The following is an 18718-nucleotide window of genomic DNA, read 5'->3' on the forward strand; positions in this document are numbered from 1 at the left end:
TAGACATATAGGTGACTTATAAGTTACTTAAGTGCACTGTAAAATGTATGTGAAATAACGTGGAGGTTATTTCACTCAGGCTGCAGTGGCAGTCCTGTGTAAGAATTGTCTGAGCTCCCTGTGAGTGGCAAAAGAAATGCTGCAGCCCATAGGGATCTCCTGGAACCCCAATACCCTGGGTACCTAGGTACCATATACTAGGGAATTATAAGGGTGTTCCAGTGTGCCAATCAGAATTGGTGAAAATGGTCACTAGCCTGCAGTGACAATTTTAAAAGCAGAGAGAGCATAAACACTGAGGTTCTGGTTAGCAGAGCCTCAGTGATACAGTTAGGCACCACACAGGGAAAACATATAGGCCACAAACTATGAGCACTGGGGTCCTGGCTAGCAGGATCCCAGTGACACAGGCAAAAACAAACTGACACACAAGTAAATATGGGGGTAACATGCCAGGCAAGATAGTACTTTCCTACATCCAGTCAAACAGGTGAGTACACTGTGAGCATGATGTGTGGGCCATGAATGTATGGATTGGTGTGTGTGTGTGTGTAAGCCTTGTGTAGTGGGGGCTGAGGGGTCCTGGGCAGAGTGCTGCATGTCTGGTGGTCAATGTCTGTGCATAAGGGGATGGGAGGGATATTGTGGGCCATGAGTGTAACAGTCCGGATGGTATGATTAATCCCTTTTTTCTATGCATATTTTCCTGCAGGTCAGCGCCCATCAGAAAAAGGGTATTTGGCGTGCCCGGACCCTGGGGGTCTTTGACAGGCGAACACCCACTGCTGCAAATTGTGGGATGACCTGCGCAGCTGGGCAAGGAAGATGGAGGAGGCCCAGCTGGGGCTGGCCTCCCAACAAGGAAGGGGTGCCCATCGTACCCTGACCCCCCTGATGTTCTGCATCCTGGCGGTCGCCTATCTGGAGTTGGATGGGCGCTTAAAGGCATCACAGCAGCAACAAGGGAGTGAGTACAGATTCTGAATCATGACTTTGTACGCATTAAGGTTGTACCTGGGTGTGGAATGTGGACTATGGGTGCCCGTAGGCCAGGGCAAAATGGCAGGGTAAGTCCCTTGTTGGGCAGGCTCTAAAGCACTCGTACCCCAATAGTGTTAGTGGGCATCTACTACTGGGCATGGTCCTGTTGGTTTCAGGTGTGCAGCCAATGGCGCTGGGCAATGTACCCCATCGGCTGGTGACTAGCTTTGTAACTGGTAGTGCATGGCCTAGTGCATAGGGCTGATCCCTGTGTGATGTGTACGCCAACGGTAGGGTTGTTGCTGGTATTGACCAAGTGTATCCTCTGTCTCTCCCCCCCCTTCTTGTTTTGCCACCCTGTCCTTGTGTGCATTAGTATCATCTGGCAGAGGAGCAGAGGCACCGGCGCTTAGGGAGCCTCATCCCACATCGGCCTGGAGGCCGAATCCACCGACGGTGAGGGCACCGGTGGGTTGAAGGGCGAGGGGAGCACCACGACAGAGACAGGAGGGGACACTACAGATAGCGACTCCTCCTCCGATTGAAGCTACCTGGTGGTGGCGGACACCTCTGTTCCCATCCCAACAACAGGTACAGCCACCACCCCCATACCAGCACCGCTCTCCCAGCAGTCCCTCAGCGTGTTTCCTGTGCCCGCTCACCCAGGAGGGTGGACATCTCCTTTGCCCTGCTGCCCTCAGTGAGGAGGCTATTGACATCCTGAGATCCCTCACTGTTGGGAAGTCAAGTATAATGAATGCCATCCAGAGTGTTGAAAGGCATTTGCAACAAACAAATGCATACCTGGAGGACATTCACTCTGGTGTGGTAGCCCAACAGAGAGCATTTCAGGGTCTGTCCTCCTCACTGATGGCAGCCATTGTCCCTGCCTCCAGCCTCCCCCCTCCAAATTCCTCAACCCAGTCCCAATCCCCTCAACCCCAATCTATCCCAAGCATACCTTCAGACCAGCATTCACCCAAATCAAAACACAGAAGTGGCTCAGGCAAACACAAGCACCACACTTCATCTCGCAGGCACTCACAGAAGCACCATCCCCATGCAGACACACCAACATCCACTGTCTCCACTTTGTCCCCCTCCTCCTCCTCGTCCACCTCCCTCCCAGTTGCGTCTCCACTCACACCTGCATGCACTACATCCTCATCCACTACCTCCATCACCAGCACGCCTATCACTACACGTCCCTCATTGGCAGTCACCACCCCCACATCCATGCACACATCCCCTATGTCCTCTCCCACTGCGTCTGCGACCCCTCCTCCCAAAGTACACAAATGCAAGCACAGACCCACCCAACAGCCATCCACCTCACAACAGCACCCAGCTCAAATACCTGCACCAAAACACAGCAGACTGACACCTCCTACAAGCACTCCCTTCCCCTCCACTCCCAAACCTTCACCCTCTTCCCGCCCCAATGTCCCTAAGAAGCTTTTCCTAGCCAACATTGATCTATTCCCTACCCCTCACCTCCCCGTCCTTCACCTCGGGCCATGGTGGCCAGAACCCAGCCCAGCACCTCAGCCACCAAGTCCACGTCCTTTGTGGTTTCTGCAGCTGTAAGAGGCTTTAAGGAGGCACCCGTCAGCCCAGCCAGTGTGCCACCAACACCTGCCAAGGGCATGAAGGTTCCGCCACCTGGCAAGGGCAAGAAGGGGACAGCATCCAGCAAGGAGAAGGAGGCGCAGCCAGCCAGCAAGGCCAAGTCAAAGACTTGTGCTGCCAGAAGCAAGGATGCACCACCATCTGCCAAGGGCAGGAATGGGCACAGAAAACCAGCCAGGGCACTTCAGCTATCTGAGTCTGCAGGTGAAGGCCTGGAGGCTACCACCACAACCGCCAGCACCGCCACCTGCACCGCCGCAAGCACCGCCACCTGCACCGCCACAAGCAGCACCACTGCCAGCAGCAGCAGCCCCAGTGTGCAGCCGTCTGAGGCTGCTGGGGAAGGGCTGGAGCCTCCCCCCACCACTGGCAGCACCGACACCAGCACTGGCACTGCCACCACTGTATAGCTGTCCCCACCGGCGGATGGCTGTAGTCCTGCCTCCATGGAGGGTTATGTATCCTGCCCACAGAAAATCATGTGAGTCTGACACCCAGGTGAGTGACTGTGACCTTGCACTCCCCATGTGCTGCATCACAGGCCACAAAGCCCCCTCCAGAACCAGTGGAAGAAGGCATCCACTCACCCTATCCTTGCCAGGATGAAGCACACTGGGCACAAAGCCCCCTCTGGAACCAGTGAAAGAAGGCATCCACTCACCATATCCTTGCCAGGATGAAGAACACTGGGCACAAAGCCCCCTCCACTAGAGAGACTTTGGCCTTGCACTCCCCAAGACCAAGCAGTGGGAAAACCACCCACTTGGGAGACTGTGGCTTTGCACTCCCCAGGACCAAGCAGTGGGCAAACCACCCACTAGAGAGACTGTGGCTTTACACTCCCCAGGACCAAGCATTGGGCAAATCACCCACTAGAGAGACTGTGGCTTTATACTCCCCAGGACCAAGCAGTGGTCCAACCACCCACTAGAGAGACTTTGGCCTTGCACTCCCCAGGACCAAGCAGTGGGCAAACCACCCACTTGAGAGACTGTGGCTTTGCACTCCCCAGGACCAAGCAGTGGACGAAGCACCCACTTGAGAGACTGTGACTTTGCACTCCCTAGGACCAAGCAGTAAGTATGGAGCCCCCTCCAGGAGCAGTGGCGTTGTACCATCTTCCGGCTGAGGTGCCCCCCCTTCCCTGTCCCCCTGAGGTGATTGTGTGATTTCGACCTAATGCCCCTCAGTGTTCTCTCCATATTAAGGCATGAGTCAAGTGTGGGCTTGGCCTATGTGTTTTGGCCCAGTGAGCCACGGACATTTTGAGTGGGCATTGTCCAGCCTTTTGTTATATTGTATATATTGTAAATACTGTTTTTGATTTCTGAACATATTTCTAAGTATTTCTAATATTACACTCATTTGACTCCATTCCTTTTTTCCTTGCGTTATTCCAGAGGGTTATGGGGTGTATATGTAATGGTGTTGCATGTGTTTGTGTGTATGGTGTTGGGGGTGGGGGTGTGGGTGTTTTGCATGTTGTGTGTGTGTGTCACTCTCTTTTTCCTCTCCATCTCCCTTGTGTGCTAGGTGCAGTAATCACTGTGGTCGAAGTCGCGGGCGTTGGTGCTCCTGGTGTATGAGCAGATACAACAGCACATGGGGAAGACCTGCAGCTCAGGCTTCATGGCGTCCTGGTTCTTCCTTGAGTGTCGAGAGGTGAGTCGTTTCCCTTCAGAACACTGTTTACCCCATGCTTTTGATGGCGTTGTTACCACTTCGGAAAAGGTGGCAGATAGGCCTCTTGTAATACAGTGGGCAGAACCTTGTCTTCCGCCTGGCTGTTGGCGGTCACTGCCGCTGTGTTTGTTGCTACCGCCGTGGCGGTCGGATTGTTAAAGTGGCTGTATGTGTTGGCGGTTTCCACTGTGTTCATGATTCCATTTTTTTTACCACCAGCCTGTTAGCGGTGTTACCGCCACTTTAACACTGACCGCCAAGGTTGCAATGAGGGCAATAGTCTTTTTGTGCGTAATTACGCACCATAGGAATCAGTGGGTGAAAACTTCAAAAATGCATCTAAAATCAGGCAATGCTCTCACAAGTGTCACCTTCTGTTTTTAGATTGAGGTCATTGAGGTGTCCTGTGGGTCAGCCAGAGAAGTTTGGGCAGTTCCCGGTTCAAGTGGGAGCAGTGGCTGAAAGTCCTGGAACTGGTGCAGAACGGAGAAGGGGATCTCCTTGAAACACTGCACAGGAGGACTTAAAGGTAAGTCCAGTGGGTCCCCTTGGAGTGTAGAGTTTAGAGATTGCCAGGGGTTGGGGACTCCTAGAGCACATCTGTTTTTCTGATGCAGGGGCCAGGGAGGCTGGGTGCAGTGCAGATAGGTCTGCCAAGGGTCATGCGTTCTAGGGTCCTTAGAGATTGGTGCAGGTCACTTTGAAGGTGTATTGCAAGTCAGAATGGCCACGCTGGGGGTGGTTCTTGGGTATCCTGAAGTCTCTTGACAGGAGTTTGCTTCTGATCTTCAGAGAGTGTGGAGTGAACTTTTCTTCTGGGTGTCCGATGTTGGGGGTTCAGTATCCCAGGCTATGGCATATCTCAGCCACTGGAGAATGCAGTGCCACCAAACCTGGCACACTGGTTCGAGTTGTTCACCGGGTCTGTTGTTTATAAAATTTGGTGCAGCTGTGGTTTCTGGTTCATTGGTCAGGGGCCGGTCAGTGAACTAGACTTCACTGGTCCTTGCCTGCTGGGTGTAGGCAGTGATGCCTTCATTCTGGAGGAAGGTTCTCAGCAATTTTTAGACAGTTGGAGGTCCTCTGGGGTTTCGTGGAGTCTGTTTGATGTTCAGTTGAACCTTCAGAGGCGATTGTTGAGTCCTGGGTACAGCAGGCAGGGCTTGGTGCCTTTCTTGCAGCAGGACTTCTGTTCTCGAGCCTTTGGTCTTCTTTGTCACTGGCCCAATTGTGTCTATCCAATCTTATCTGCAGGTCTAGGGATGCCCACAAAATATTGTATTTAGTAGGCGTTAAGGGGAGTACCTGGTAGTGGCCATTGGGCTACTTACCTTAGGGTGGCTACACTCATTATGTGACCACTTCCTATGGGAAGAGGTCACATTCCTAACCCTGATAGGCTATTTTCCTGCTATCCAAGATGGAAGAAAATGAAATTGAGTGGTCACCTCGCCTGCCACAACTGGGGGGTGGTGCAGGCTGGAGGTGGTCACTCCTCCTACTCTGGCTAAGTTTTCCTACCAGTTTTCCCAATCATAGAATGGGAACAACTATTGGGAGGCCATTTGCTGCTAGCAGCAGAGTCGGAGGTCAGATTTCAAAGGTGGTAAAACCTTTGAAGTTGACCGCTGGGCCTGGGAGCCTGCCTGGGGGAGTAGGTGTAACACCTCCACCCAGGAAAGGCTTTGTGTTCTGGCTCCTGAGAGCAAAAGGCCCTCACCCCAGGAGTCCAGATATGTGTCTGGCAGTGGCAGGCTGGTAAAAAGCAGTCAGCAATCTAGCTGTCAGGTGTTTGCAGGGGCACCTAAGATTCCCTCTGGGTACATGTTATATTAAATCCAACAATGGCATCAGTGTGGATTTATTATTATGAATTGTTTGATACCAAACAACCCAGTATTCAAAGAGGCCATCATGTAGCTGGGGAACTCGTAATGCCCAGTGTCCAGCACATATATGTTCTATGGCTTCCCTTTACACTTACTATGTCTTGAGGTTTTGTAAAGACACAGTAGGGGCATATTTGCTCTTGCATACATATGTCCTCACATGTATTATAGTGCACCCTGCATATGGCTGTAAGGCCTGTCAGAGGGGTGACTTACCTACAGTGCATATAGTGTTAGTGGATGGGGCACTCTTGGTGAGTGCCATGTCGTGTTTGCACCCTCAAATAGTTTGAAACCAAATCATTTTCCAGGTAAAAAGTGGGGAGGCAACCATGCAAAAAGAGGCCCTTCCTCACACTACTCCCCACCAAATGAAAGTCCATTCCTTGTAGAGAAATGGACCACCTAAGCAGTTTGGGGTTTCCTGTTTCATCTGTTAAAGCCACCCAAAAGGCATGTGGTCTATCTGTACTAAAAAGTGAGAGCCAAACGAGTATGGCCTCAGCTTCTTCAAGGTCCAGACCACAGCAAAGTTTTCCCTCTCTATGACACTTCATCTTTGTTCCCTAGGAAGTAGTCTTCTGCTTATAAAAGCAAACAGCTGGTCATGTCCCTCATCATTTGTCTGGGCTAGGACTGTTCCTATCCCGAGTTCTGAGGCATCTGTTTGGGCAATAAACTGCCTGCAGTAATCTGGAGCTTTCAGGACTGGGGCAGAGAACATTACATCCTTCAGAGTGTCAAAAGCCTTTTGATAACTCACTGTTAAGTAAGTTGATATTTTCAGGCATTTTCTTGAAGGTAAGTTCTGTGAGGGGGGCACTATGGTGCCATAATCCTTAACAAACCTCCTATAGTATCCAGTCAAGCCAAGGAATGCCCTGACTTGGGTCCTGGTAGTTGGAGCTTTCCAATCCACAATTGTCTGGATCTTGGATTTTAGGTGTTGAACTTGGCATCCACCTACCAGGTGGTCCAAGTACCCAACCTTTCCCTGCCCTGGCACTTACTGGCCTTGATAGCCAGCCTTTTTCATGGCCTCAAGGACTTTTCCAAGATGGATCAGGTGATCCGGCCAGGTGGAGCTGGAGACAGCAATATCATCTAGATATGCTGCACTAAAGGATTCCAGCCCAGCCAGGACTTGGTTCACCAATCTCTAGAAGGCAGCAGGGGCATTCTTTACTCCAAAGGGCATGACAGTAAACTACCTGATGCCTGGAGCAAAAGAAAGATCAGCACTTGGGGTGGAGAATGCTGATCTCTCTTTAGCTCCAGGAATCAGGCCAATCTGCCAGTAACCAGATGTAGGATCAAAGGTACTTAGATATTTGGCTGCTCCCAATCTGTCTATGAGCTCATCAGCTCTTGGAATAGGTTGTGCATCTGTTTTTGTGACTGAGTTGAGGTAGTGCACACAAAACCTCATTTCCTTTTTCTCTCCTTTGGAGTGAGGCTTAGAGACTAAAACTACTGGGCTAGTCCAGAGAGTTCCAGAGGGTCCAATGACACCCAAATCCAACATCTTCTTGACTTCCACTTGGATGCTCTCTCTGACATGGTCTGACTGCCTACAGATTTTCCTTTTGACATGGAAGCTGCCACCAGTGTCCCCATCAGGGGTACAACAATTAGTCCTGCCAGGGGTGAGTGAGAATAAATCAGCATACTGATTGAGGACTTGCCTACAATCAGGTTGCTGTTGGCCTGTGAGGGTATCTGACAAGATCACTCCATCCACCGAACCATCTTTTGGGTTGTTGGAGAAGAGATCAGGGAGAGGTTCACTCTCTTCTTCCTGTCCCTCATCTGTAACCATGAGTATGGTCACATCAGCTCTGTCAAAAAAATGCTTTGACATGGATAATCGTTTCGGGATTCTTGCAACTGCCAGGGTCACCCAGGTAGGTGACCTCTCCTTTTCTTTCAAGTATGGGATGTGGCCCAGACCACTCGTCTTGGAGAGCCTAGGAACCACAGGCTCCAATACCCAAACTTTCTGTCCTGGTTCGAACTCTACCAGTGCAGCTTTTTGGTCATACCAGTGCTTTTAAAGCTCCTGGCAGGCCTGAAGATTTTTGCTTGCTTTTTCCATGTACTCAGTCATCCTGGAAAGTTCAAAGGGGAAAACCCTACTCCTTTTTGTGGCACTTCCCTGAAGGCAATAAGCAGACATGGAAGTAAGACATCTCATCTCCTTCTGAGTTTTACAGGGAGTCCTCCAATCATGCCTTTCAATGTCTGATTCAATCTTTTCAACTAGTCCGTTAGTCTATGGATGATATGGGATGGTGAACTTGTAAGCCACTCCGCACTCCTGACACATGTTTTTTAAGTATGCAGACTTGAAGTCTGAACCTGTGTCTGTGAATACCTTCTTAGGAAAGCCAACTCTGGTAAAAATACCCAGGAGTGGCTTGGCTACTGCAGGGGCAGTGATAGTCCTAAGTGGAATCGCTTTAGAGTACCTAGTGGCATGATCCACTACCACTAAAATGACCCTGTTTCCTGAAGCTGTTTGAGGGCCAAGGGGGGGCAACAATGTCAACCCTACCAAAGGGTACCCTAGCCACAGGTAGTGGGATTCAGACGGCCTCCTGTCTTACTACTGGCTTGGCAGGTGACAGGTGACAAAGGACTGGCAAAAGTCTTTCACCTTCTGGGACATCACAAGCCAGTAAAAATGATTAACTAGCCTGGCCCAGATGCCTAGCTAGAGGAATGTCATGGGCTAGAGAGAGAAGGAACTCTCTATATTGCAGGGGTATTACCACCCTCCTTGTTGCAGCAGGTTTGAGGTCTCTGGCATCAGAAAACAGGAGTCCACCCTCCCCATAAACCCCGCGGGTACCAATGACACTACCCTTTTCTTCCTGTGCAGCTTGCTGCCTCACGTTTTCAAGAGTGGGACAGGTGTTTTGACCCTGGCACAGATCACTTCTAGTGGGTCCCCCTGGTCCTAAGAGCTCTGGGTAATAAGGTCCAAACTCTGCAGACACATTTCCCTCTGTGGATTACAAGTCCTCTTCCTGAGAAAAGGGGTCCTGACCTGTGATCTGTTCAGAAGCTGGGGCCCCAGTCTTCTTGACTTTTCTCTTGGAAGGTTAGTCCACCCTTTCAGGATCCAACACCTCTTTTTCACTCTGGCGTTTGCTCTGTGCCCTTGTTTTGACACAACCCCATTCTGGAAGCATTGCTGCATGGGTCCTCAGTTCTTCTTCAGCCCAGGGAGATTACTCCAAATCATTTACAAGCAGACAGTCTACAGGGATAGATGAGGATACACCCACTTCTTTCTGTCCAACTACCCCCAGTCAAAAGATAACAGAGCCATTAGGTGGATCTTTGTAACATTGTGAGCACTGGTGACCAGATACGTTTTTCCTACTAGGTACTGATCTGAGTGGACCAGGTGCTGGGCCACCATAATGACACAAACCCCAGTTTCTATTAAGGCTTTTACCTTAGTCCCATTAATTAAGGGGTGCTGCCCGTATTTTTGCATGTTAGTAGGCTAGGCAGCACAGGATAGATCTACCCCTCCCTCAGTAATTAATATTGCCTCTATGGGTTCACTGATATGGTCGGGCCACAACTGTGATCCCATCTAGAGATTAGCAACTGCATTTACTGCAGATGGACTAGAAGTATTTTTCTTGTTTTTACACCTAGGGTCCCTAGCTTGGTGCCCTCTATTCTTGCAATCATAGTACCATGCCTTGTTGGGATCAAAGTTCCTAACTTTCTACCCACCCTTAGCCTCTGAGGAATCTCTTGGCCCACTTTCCTGAATAGGTTCTTGTTTTTTTATTTGGTTCCCATCTTTCCCTTGGGGGGGGGTTCACTCTTTGGCCTCTCTCCCTTGATCTCCCCCACTAGTGGTTGTTTTGGTCACCCTAGTTTTGACCCAGTGGTCTGCCTTCCTTCCCAATTCTTGAGGGGGAAATGGACCTAGGTCTACCAGGAACTGATATAGCTTTCTTTTTGTAACACTTACTCAATAGATGCTTTTTCATTAATACATTGTAAAGCCCATCATAATCGTGTACCTTGTTACCTTCTAACCAGCCACCCAGCATTTTTACTGAATAGTCCACAAATTCTACACAGGAGTGGCTGTAGGTTTTTTGAGTCTCCCTAAATGTTATGCAATACTCTTCAGTTGTGAATCCAAAGCTCTCAATCAGGGTACCTTTCACAAAGTCATAGGATTTGGCTTCTGCCTCATTTAATGTCAGGAGCCTATCCCTCCTTACACCTGAGAACAGTTCCCACATTAAGGTGCCCCAATTTTCCTTTGCCACTCTTCTGCCTTCACAGGCTCTTGCAGAGACTGAAAAGCACTTAATGATATCATCACCTTCAGTGTAAGGGGGGGGACAACTCCTTTTAGGAGTTTTAGGTTGAAAGATCCCTCTTTCTTCCTATTTATTTGTATGCTGCCACCATAGATAAGTCCTAAGCCCATTTATCTTCTCTTAACATCTATTTCTAATAGTTGTGCATCTAACGCCAATCTTTTGGACAATCTGTCCAGGTTCATGTCCTCCTCTGAGGGGGCACCTGCGCAGGAGGGAGGAGTGCTGACTACTTCCTCTCTCTCCTAAGTGTTAACTTCACGCTCAGAAGTTTCTTCTTCTTCACTTTCTCTGGGATGGTCTTTGTCATACTGTGTCCACAAGCTGTTTAAGTTTTTCTGCGGTAGGACTCCTCCCATTGGGAATGTGGTAAGTCTGGAAGAGAGCCCTTAGGTGTTTATGGTTAGATTCTAGGGAAGAGGTCAGGTAGAGTTCCTGAGCCTGGGTCTCTGCATCAGACAGGATTTATACTACGAAAGTTGGGACCTTTTTAAACTTTAGAAAACTTTTGTAAAATTTTTAAAACTTTTGCAGACTTTTTGAAACTTTTTCTAAGGCCTAAGAAGAGGTAAGACTTTTAGGGGCATATTTACATGCAATAGTGCCACCGGAGCATCCTAAAGCGCTGTGCACTGCACCATATTTACAAGGCGGCGCTAAGCCACTTTTTGAGGCTTAAAGTCACCTTGTAAATATGGGCCACTCCGATGCAGTTTTCTGCAGCAGAGGGGCGTGCAATGGGTGTTAGTGTGGGCTTTCCACCACAACACCCATTGCTTTTGATGCTGCCCCAGATGTACAAAAATTCATAAATCTGTGGTAGCGCCAGATACTAACGCTACCCCAGGGGTGGCATTAGCATGACGCAACAAGGAGAAATACTTTTATTTCTCCTCGGTTTTGCTTTTTCTCTGTGTGCTGCAGAATGCAGCACACATAGAAAGAGCAAAACGCCATTAATGATTATGTACGTGCAGGAAGGTGTCCCTTCCTATACATAAAAGATAATTTAATAATTACGATTTGCTACTTCTATGTGTGCTGCATTCAGCAGCACACATAGAAGTAACAAATCGCCATAGTAGATTGTTTAGGTGCAGGAAGGGATACCTTCCTACACATAAACACTCATTCCCTTCAAAGCAGATACACTTGCACTATGGTGCAAAAATGACTGTATTGGCGCTGACAGCTAAATTCAGCGCCAGGGCTGGGGAAATGCAGGGTTGCTCATTACTTGCTTAAATATGGCGCATCTGTGCATTTTAGAAGTGACGCAGTGCTGTCCATTTTGGTGCAGCACCACACTGTGCCACTCCTCTGTAAATATGCCCCTTAGTTTGTGATCACTGTTTTAAAGACATAACCAGGGCCCTAGCAATTATTATTATTATTTTTTAAATAGCCCAATTGTTCAAAAAATACAGCTACAGGAAATTCTTTGAGTTATTCATGTGCTCACTTAGTGACAGAGTGGTATCAGCAAATTCAAACTCATGTATCCCAACGCTGTGCCACCAAGTGTAGGAGGCTGGCTCTCTATATAGTGTACAAACTGATGTGCACTGTGCAGAGAGTCCAAGCAACCCCACCTTGGTATCCAGAGGTATTAGGTAGACCGCCTAATGCTCTATTGTTAGTGGTAGCTTGGTCGAGCAGATATGCTAATCTTTAGGCAATTTTTCATACAATTTTTAAGATCAAGATCAACAAAATCGGGTAAGTACTTTTTAAGTTATGATTTTTCAAAGTTGAGCAAAAAGTGTCTTTTGTGTTTAATTATGTGCCTTGGGGATCAATGGGAGAAAAAGTAAAAAATGCATATAAAATCAGACAATGCTCTCACAAGCGTCACCTTCTGTTTTTAGGTCGAGGTCGCCGACATGTCCTGTGGGCTAGCCAGAGAAGTTTGAGCAGTTCTCAGTTCATGCAGGAGCAGTGGCTGAAAGTCTTGAAGCTGGTGCAGAACAGAGAAGGGGACCACTTGAAAACAGATTGCACAGGAGGATTTAAAGTTACGTTCACTGGGTCCCCTTGGAGTGTAGAGGTCACAAGGGGTTAGTGACCACTAGATCACAGCTGGTTTTTCGATGCAGGGGCCAGGGAGGCCTGGTACAGTGCATATAGGTCAGCCAAGGGTTGTGCATCCGAGGGTCTTTGGAGCCAGGTACAGCTCACTTTGAGGGTAGATTTCGGGTCAGCAGGGCTATTCTGGGGGGTGGTTCTTGGGTGACCTGAAGTCCCTCGACTGGAGCTTGCTTCTGGTCCTCGGAGAGTCCAGAGTGGACTTTTGTTCTGGGTATCTGGTATTGGGGGTCCAGTACCCTGGGATATGGCATGTCTCAGCCACTGGAGGTTGCAGTGCCGTCAAACCTGGCACACTGGGAGGGTTTGTCCTCTGGGGTTGTTGGGTGAAATTTGGTCTGGCTGCTATGTCCGGTTCATTGGTCAGTGGCAGGCCAGTGAACTGGACTTCACTGGTTCTTGCCATCTGGGTGCAGGGAGTGATGCATTCACTCTGGAGGGAGGTTCTCAGCAATTTTTAGAAGGTTTGAGGTCCTGGGGACTTTCTTAGAGTCCACTGATGTCCAGCAGTGATGGTCAAGTCCTGGGTGCTGTAGGCAGCGTTTGGTGCCTTTTTTTCTTTTTGCAGCTGTACATCTTTTCTCAAGCCTTCTTTGTCTCTGGTCTTCTTGTGTCTATTGAACCTGATCTGCAGATATAGGGATGCCCACTAAATGCTGCATTTAGTGGACGTTAAGGAGAGTACCTGGTAGTGGCCAATGGGCCACTTATCTTAGGGTGGCTACACCCAGTATGTTACCACTTTCTCTGCGAAAAGGTTACATCCCTAACCCTGATAGACTACTTTCTTGCTATCCAAGATGGAGGAAAATAAAATGGAGTGATCACCTCACCTACCACACCTTGGGGATGGTGTAGGCTGGGGTTGGTCACTCCTACTCTGGCTGAGTTTTCCTGACGGTTTTCCCACTCAAAGTAGGGGAAAAAGCATTGGGCAGCCATCTGCTGCTAGCAGCAGAACCAGAGGTCAGATTCCAAAGGCAGTAAAGACCTTGAAGCTGACTGCTGGGACTGGGTGCCTGCCTGGGGAAGTAGGTGTAACACCTCCACCCAGGAAAGGCTTTGTGTTCTGGCTCCTGAAAGAAAAAGGCCCTCATCTCAGGAGTCCAGATGTGTGTCTGGCAGTGGCAGGCTGGTTAACACCAGTCAGAAACCATGCCAGGGCTGTTGGTTTTTTGCAGGGGGCACATATACAGTGCCCTTTGGCTACATGTTATAATAAATCCAACACTGGCATCAGTGTGGGTTTATTATTCAGAGTTGTTTGATACAAAACAACCCAGTATTCATAGAGGCCATCATGTAGCTGGGGAACTTGTATTGCCCAGTGTCCAACACATGTATTTGCTATGGCTTCCCTGTACACTTATCATGTCTTTGGATTTTGCAAAGACACAGTAGGGGCATATTTGCTCATGCAAACATATGCTTTCACATGCATTATATTGCACCCTGCCTTACGGCTGTATGGCCTGCCAGAGAGGTGACTTACCTGTAGTGCATGCAGTGGTAATGGACAGGGCACTCTTTCTGAGTGCCATGTCGTGTTTGCACTTTCAAATACACCTAGTCATGCATTTGCAATGGCAGTCTGCATGCGGCTGATGTGGGGTGTCTCAGAGTGGCACAATTGGTGCTACAGCTCTGGGGGCCCTCTTTAGTACCCTTGCCCTGGGTACTAGGGGTACCATTTATTAGGGACTGAAGTGCCAATGCATAGTACAGTTTTAGGGAAAGAGTGATGGGCCTGGGAGACTGTTTAGCAGGGGCCCAGGGCACTTACAGCTTAAAACCACATCTTTTTCCAGGCAAACGTGGGGGGCTAACCATGCTAAAAGAGGCCCTTCCTCATATCCTGGGCTTTTTGTAGTTGGACTCTCACTCCTAGGAAAGACTGCGGGTTTCGAGATAACAGCACTTTTGTTTGTAAGTGACTAAGGCCCTCATTACAACATTGGCGGTAAATGCTGCTTACCGCCGTGTAGAAGACGGCTAAGACACCGCTGCAGCAGCAGAAATCCGCTACAGCTATGACGACCCACAGGCCACAATCCGCCAAAGTCTAGACACCCACATAAGTCCGCCACACCAAAGGTCAGTGATAAAACGGTGATAACATACACAACACCGTCACGCCAACAGGAATACGCCCACACTGTCATAGCCCACGAATCCCCGCGGCGGTCTTTCAACCGCGGTATTCCATTGGCGGTACACACCGCCGCGCTCTAAATACACACACATTTACAAAACACAACCACATTGGACAAATCGAAATACACATACACACACCACACCCACATACTCAGTACAATATAAAACACACACCCACATCACCCACAAACCCCTATGACAAAAATTGACAACGAAGCACAGAGAGAGACACTACCATCAACAAACTAGCATCCACAGGCACACAACACCATCACTCACACAACATCCACGCACCTCACACAACACACACAAACACATCTCCTCACACATCACAACACACACCACCTCACACATCACCCACACCACACCATGGCACCGCAAAGACACCCCAGGTTCTCTGAGGAGGAGCTCAGGGTCATGGTGGAGGAAATCGTCCGGGTAGAGCCACAGCTATTCGGATCACAGGTGCAGCACACCTCCATTGCTAGGAAGATGGAGCTATGGCGCAGAATCGTAGACAGGGTCAACGCAGTGGGACAGCATCCAAGAACACAGGATGACATCAGGAAGAGGTGGAACGACCTACGGGGAAGGTGTGTACCGTGGTCTCAAGACATCAGATTGCAGTTCAGAGGACTGGCGGTGGACCCCCACCTCCTCCCCCACAACTAACAACATGGGAGGAGCAGGTCTTGGCTATACTGCATCCTGAGGGCCTCGCAGGAGAAGCAGGAGGAATGGACTCTGGTAAGTCAAATCTTAACTATTACATCTCCCACCCTACCTGCATGCTATCACATACCCCCACCCTCACCCCCATCACTCCAACACCTCACATATGTCCCACTATCACAAACCACCCATCCCAACACCAAGCCCTGCATGCAACACCAAAGCATGGACACCCATCACCAAAGCATGTCCACTACAGATACCCACACAGGTCCACAAACCAAATATCACACAAGGTCCTAGACAAGAATGTAAGCACTGGGTTACAGGGTCACCCACCCATTGCACACGATTGCACACACAGATGCAACAATCATGCCTTTACACCCCTGCAGGACCCCTACCCAAAGTCACCAGACAGGAGGTTCCAGACATGTCCACCCCCCCCCACAGAAGAGGTCCACAATGATGACAGCAGCTCTGTCCAACTGGATCTAGATGACCAGCCCGGCCCATCTGGGACCTCGGGACAGTCGGTTCCCCACACACTGGCACATGCCACCACAGAGCCTCCCCCCTCAGGAAACACCAGCACAGCACCCACCCAGAGGGCCCATACCTCTGTCCCCAGGACACGTCAAGCAGCAGTGTGTCCATCACTACAGGGAACCCAGGCAAAACCACCAACCCAAAAACATCAGGGATCTGGGGGCATTGGCAGTGGGCACACGGTTCAGGGGACAGAGGAACAGGAAAAACGGGGAACTGGGAGGACTGCTGTGCGACAGGGGGAGGACAGGCCCAGGGAACCCACTCTCCACAAGGCCCTCCCCAACATCATGGGAGTGTACCATCATTCCCAAGAGACGATGGCAGCGGTACTGGCCAAGTTTCAGGATACCCAGCGGCTGCAGGAGGAACAATATTTGGGGATTAGGGAGGACTTGAGGTCCATTAACACCACGCTGGTCACCATTGTAGGGGTGCTGAAGGACCTTGTGAACACCAGGAGGGACACTGTGGCACAGCAAGGGGTCCCTGACACTAGCCTCGATGATGAACTGCCCACCACCTCCGTTGGCGCTAGTGGACAGGAGGCACCGCCACAGGACCACCACACCAGCACGCCACCCCTGCAGATGGAGAATCACCTCGCAAATGGTCCCTGAGATCCAGGACAAAGACAGAGAACAATGCCAAGACCCCCGCCAAGAAATGAGACCACTCTGAATGTCATCCTTCTGTCCCACTTCGTCACACTGTTCATCCATCAACTGCCCTAGCTCCACTTCCTATGCCCCTTTGGACAATGCGCCTGTGAGACTAATAACTGGACTCTGCCATGGACCTTCCTTCACCATCAACCCTGACCATTTTCCAACCCCCCTCCACTATTTGCACTTAAATAAACACCCTTGAATCACAAAACAATCTGGAGTCAGTCTGTGCTTTCACAAATGTGTATTTGCTATAACTAATGAAAATAGCAATGTCCATTGTATTGTCAACATACCTATGTCACACAGCTCTAGTCCACGAGGTAACATAGCAGAGGTCACACAGTGGGATCCACATCTGGGAAATGGAAAGGCAAAGTGACAGGTCAGGATCCATACACTGGGTGAAAGTGACAGACATATGATAGGTCTAACAATTGTATGCGATGTAGGAGGCAGTGCTGTGTCTCACTGGAAGTATTGCTGGATCACGTTGTTTCTGGCGTCGATATCCTCTTCTTCTGCCTCCTCTTCTTCACTGTCCACAGGCTCCACAGCTGCCACAAGACCTCCTTCTGGACAATCCTCCTGCAGAAAAGGCACCTGTTCTCGCAAAGCCAGGTTGTGCAGCATACAGCAGGCCACGATGATCCGGCACACCTTCTTTGGTGAGTAGTAGAGGAAACCACAAGTCATATGGAGTCACCGGAACCTGGCCTTCAGGAGGCTGAAGGTCCATTCGATCACTCTCCTAGTTCGCCCATGTGCCTCATTGTAGTGTTCCTCTGGCCTTCTCTTGGGATTTCTCACTGGGGTCAGTAGCCATGACAGGTTGGGGTACCCAGAGTCACCTGCAAATGTCGAGGGACAACTGTTAGACACACACTAACCCTTAGGGACAACCCCAGACAACTATTCACAGGGTATAGGGTCTTGTCCTCACCTATTAGCCACACACGGTGCCTCTGGAGTTGCCCCATCATATAAGGGATGCTGCTATTCCTCAAAATGTAAGCATCATGCACTGAGCCTGGAAACTTAGCGTTCACATGGGAGATGTACTGGTTGGCTGTAGGAGGCTGGACTGGCTTGTAGTGAGTACCAAGGGGTACTTACACCTTGACCCAGGCCCAGTTATCCCTTATTAGTGTATAGGGTGTCTAGCAGCATAGGCTGATAGATAATGGTAGCTTAGCAGAGCAGCTTAGGCTGAACTAGGAGACGAGTGAAGCTCCTACAGTACCACTAGTGTCACTTGCACAATATCATAAGAAAACACAATACACAGATATACTAAAAATAAAGGTACTTTATTTTTATGACAATATGCCAAAGTATCTCAGAGTGTACCCTCAGTATGAGGATAGCAAATATACACAAGATATATGTACACAACACCAAAATATGCAGTAATAGTATTAGAAAACAGTGCAAACAATGTTTAGTTACAATAGGATGCAATGGGGACACATAGGGATAGGGGCAACACAAACCATATACTCCAAAAGTGGAATGCGAACCACGATTGGACCCCAAACCTATGTGACCTTGTAGAGGGTCGCTGGGACTATTAGAAAATAGTAAGGGTTAGAAAAATAGCCCACCCCAAGACCTTGAAAAGTGAGTGCAAAGTGCACTAAAGTTCCCCAAAGGACAAAGAAGTCGTGATAGGGGAATTCTGCAGGAAAGACACAAACCAGCAATGCAACAACGATGGATTTCCAGTTGAGGGTACCTGTGGAACAACGGGACCAAGTCCAAAAGTCACAAGCAAGTCGGAGATGGGCAGATGCCCAGGAAATGCCAGCTGTGGGTGCAAAGAAGCTGCTACTGGATAGTAGAAGCTGAAGGTTCTGCAGGAACGACAAGGGCTAGAGACTTCCCCTTTGGAGGATGGATCCCAAACGCTGTGGAGAGTCGTGCAGAAGTATTTTCCCAAAAAAAGACTGCCAACAAGCCTTGCTAGCTGCAAATCATGCTGTTAGGGTTTTTGGATGCTGCTGTGGCCCAGGAGGGACCAGGATGTCGCAAATTGCGTCTGGGGACAGAG

The sequence above is a fragment of the Pleurodeles waltl genome, chromosome 5, assembly GCF_031143425.1.
Source record: "Pleurodeles waltl isolate 20211129_DDA chromosome 5, aPleWal1.hap1.20221129, whole genome shotgun sequence".
In the NCBI taxonomy this organism is placed as follows: Eukaryota; Metazoa; Chordata; class Amphibia; order Caudata; family Salamandridae; genus Pleurodeles; species Pleurodeles waltl.